The following is a 4,026-nucleotide window of genomic DNA, read 5'->3' as shown; positions in this document are numbered from 1 at the left end:
TTTATATATATATATATATATATATATATATATATATATATATATAGTAAGGTAGTTGTAAATGAATATCACTGTCATACAAGCAGTGTCGGTGCCATTTCCAACATTCATGAAAAACGGGCATTAAACGATGATGATGATGATGGACAATTACTCATCGTCTGTTATTATTCATTTGATTATATATACATACATGCACATATATATATTCGAGCGTGGCCGTTTTCGTGCGGGTGACACGTAAAAGCACCCACTACACTCTCTGAGTGGTTGGCGTTAGGAAGGGCATCCAGCTGTAGAAACTCTGCCAAATTAGATTGGAGCCTGGTGTTGCCATCCGGTTTCACCAGTCCTCAGTCAAATCGTCCAACCCATGCTAGCATGGAAAGCGGACGTTAAACGATGATGATGATGACGATGATGATGACATATATATATATACATATATATATATACATATACATATATATATATATATATATATATATATATATATATATATATATATATATATATATATATATATATATATATATATATATAGGCATCAACATATGTTATCCTTGGTCTCCCTCTTCTAGCATGTCCATGTAGTGACTCCCACTGGAGCACTGAGTGCAGTATCAACTCTGAATGATGGTGAGCATGTCCAGCTAACCTCAGTCTCCTCTATGTTATTTTCGAGCTAACTTTTGGTTAAAAAGATATCAGATGCTGAATTTGCTGATGAGTGGTTGGCGTTAGGAAGGGCATCCAGCTGTAGAAACTCTGCCAAATCAGACTGGAGCCTGGTGTTTCACCAGTCCTCAGTCAAATCGTCCAACCCATGCTAGCATGGAAAGCGGACGTTAAACGATGATGATGATGATGATGATAGTTCTAGTGACAAACACAGTGAAGGAGGCAGAGAAGTTGATGCAGGAGGTGGAGACTGTGGGGCTGAAAATGAATGAGATTAAGGCAAAGTATCTGGTAGAGAAGCCGGAGAAGATTATGAATGTAGGTGGGAAGCCACTAGAGTTAGTTGAGGACTTCCTGTATCTGGGAGCAAAGATTGGGAATACAGAGGGTGATACAGTTGAGAGGAAGAGCAAAGCCTGGGTGGCATGCCACAGTTTGAGATTTGTATGGAAGTCGGACCTTCATAAAGTCCTGAAGATCTGTCTCTTCATTGCTGCAGTGGAGTCTGTGCTGTTGTACAGGTCTGAGACTTGGACACTGACCAAGAAACACACTCAGATGGTAGATGGATGCTACACAAGAATGTTGTCAGTCCCACTGCATGGCGCCTTGGGCAAGTGTCTTCTACAATAACATCAGGCCAACCAAAGCCTTGTGAATGGATTTGGTAGACAGAGACTGAAAGAAACCAGTCGTATATATGTGTGTGTGTGCATATATTTGTCCACCAACCATCATTGCTTGACAACTGGTGTTGGTGTGTCTATGTCCCTGTGGCTTAGTGGTTCAGATACAGTAAGTACCAGGCTTAAAAATAATTTCTGGGGTTGAATTGTTTGACAAAAGCACTTCAGGGTGGTGCTTCAGCATGGCAACAGTCAAATGACTGAAACAAGTAAAAGAATAAAAACACACACACACGCACACACACACACACACACACACACACACACACACACACACACACACACACACACACACACACACACACACACACACACACACACACACAAGATTTTAATGAGTATATAGAGTACATTTTTCATAGCATCAGTGAAAGTGATGATTGCCTTGAAACTTGCATGGCTAAGACCCTAAAGTGGCCCCTGTAACTGATGGGGAATAGAAGAGAGAGTAACCATACTAAGCAAAAAGATGATAAATAAAAGATGTGACAGTAAGGTAGGGAGAGAAGGAATAGATTAGTGTCAAGGTTCAGAACAAAAAAGCAGAAAGATGGATTGTGTAAAGGGCCTTTCTTGAACTATCCAACATTATAAGGGGTGAATACAGACAAAAGGTGAGGAAAAGGGTACATAAAAGTAACCGTAGACTATGGTAGATAGGAATCCTGAGAGAGTCATTGATGGAAAGAGAGGTGTGGGGTTTCTGGGGTAGGCCAGAAGGGTAAAGATGTGTAAGAGTGTTGCGGAGGCAGAGATACTGTGGAGAAAGGGTAGTGAAAGAAAAGAAGGCAGAGGGTGAGGGGCAGGAAGAATTCACTATAGGGTAGGAGAAATGTAGTAGGAAGGGAAGAGTAGAATGTAAATGTCTCTTGTAGTAGAGAGGATAGAGAGTGAGAGGGGAGCAGAGGAAACAACAGGTGGATGCAGCAAGGGAAAGAAAGGTTACAGAAAATCCAAGAGATGTAAGGGCAGGTAGTGATATATATATATATGTAAGAGACTCTCTCAAGTTTCCTCTGAGAAAAGGAGATGATATTTATAGGTGATGGAGTAAATTTTTGAGAAATTAGGTATAAATGTTATTTTTATAGGTAATATTTATGTGTGAGTTTATGAGGATGCTTCTGAGTGTATATAGATGGAGTACATCATGTTGTTCAGCAACACGGTGTATGGTGATCATGAAGAAAGAATAGGTAATTAAAATGAAAATGTTAGACATTGTAATGATGTCTGATAATGCCTGGATATTTTCATGTTGAAGTTAGCTGAGCACCTTATAACTATTATCTACATCTTACACCTCCAACAGATAATTTTCTTTTTTTTCTCCCCACACCCATTTCTCCTAGATGTGAGCAGCCATGCATCCCCCTCTGCATGGCTACACCCATCTCTCTGTCTCTCCATATCTCACAGTAATCCTCTCATCTCCCAGCATGATGCTGCTCCATCACCTCCCTCCAGACTCATAGTCCTGCAAACTGCATGGTGACCTCAATAATGCAGGTAGCACAAAATAATAATAATAATAATAATAATAAAGCATCCAGTCCATGCAGTAAAGTGGTTGGCATTAGGAAGGGTATCCAGCTTCAAAAACCATACCAAAGTAAACATTGGGGCTTGGATCCTGTCAAATTACCCAACCCGTGCCAGCATTGAATATGGACAGTAAATGGTGATGATGATGAAGTCAGGAAGGAAGTGAGTATCCATGGTCCTTTACAGGATCTCCAGAACTGGTTAGGAGGGAAGAAGGAATATATCCTCAAACAAGTGATCTAGCCTAAATGCTTACAATAGTGTAGATTCTGCAAGAGGCACCCATAGTAATCGTATTATATGAGGTGACTGACTAAATCTACCATCATCATGTTCCTCCACTGGAGCAATGAAATCAATCTAGTTGTCTTTAAGAATGCCTAATGACTTGTGTGGTGGCTTTGTTTAAAGAAGAGTTGTGCACTGTGATCCTCGCTCTCTCATCAAAGACCATCTTCAGTATAGTGGCAAGACCAGGTCAAGATGACAAGGGATGGAGATGGATGGAGATGGATGACCAAGATGACTTACTTGCCTCACCTTGCTCTCTGCACCCTACAATGCATAACTGCAACCACCTTTTTCTCCCTCGAACCATGAAACCTTCTTCCACAGAGTCCGCCAGATCGAGTCTTCACATGAATAATTAAGAAAGCCCTTATGTGTTAATTAACCCATTGCTGGGACCTTGACAAGGGTTACTACTCCAGGTCAGAGTAGACCTAGGAACAATAGTTGTTAAGAAGTGGTTCCACACTTCTCAAAAGTCTACCACACATCTAATCTACAGCAGAATCTGAAATCAGAACATGAAGAGGGGGAACAAATACCACAAGGTATCCATCCACTCTGACAATGTTACAGTTCTGCCAGTCCATTAACCTGGATTGACACTTTTTTTATTGACCCCTGGAAGGATGAAAGGCAAAGTTGACCTCAGCAGGAATTGATCCCAGATAAGGTAACATCATCATTCATCATCATCATCATCATCATCATCATTTAACGTCCATTTTCCAGGTTGGCATGGGTTTGACAGTTTGACCAGAGCTAGTAAGCCAGAGGGTTGCACCAATCTGATTTGGTATGGTTTCTATGATTTGATACCCTTCCT

Source organism: Octopus bimaculoides, chromosome 1 (genome assembly GCF_046866305.1).
Source record: "Octopus bimaculoides isolate indiv1 chromosome 1, ASM4686630v1, whole genome shotgun sequence".
NCBI classification, from domain to species: domain Eukaryota; kingdom Metazoa; phylum Mollusca; class Cephalopoda; order Octopoda; family Octopodidae; genus Octopus; species Octopus bimaculoides.
Note: the sequence above shows the minus strand (reverse complement) of the source record.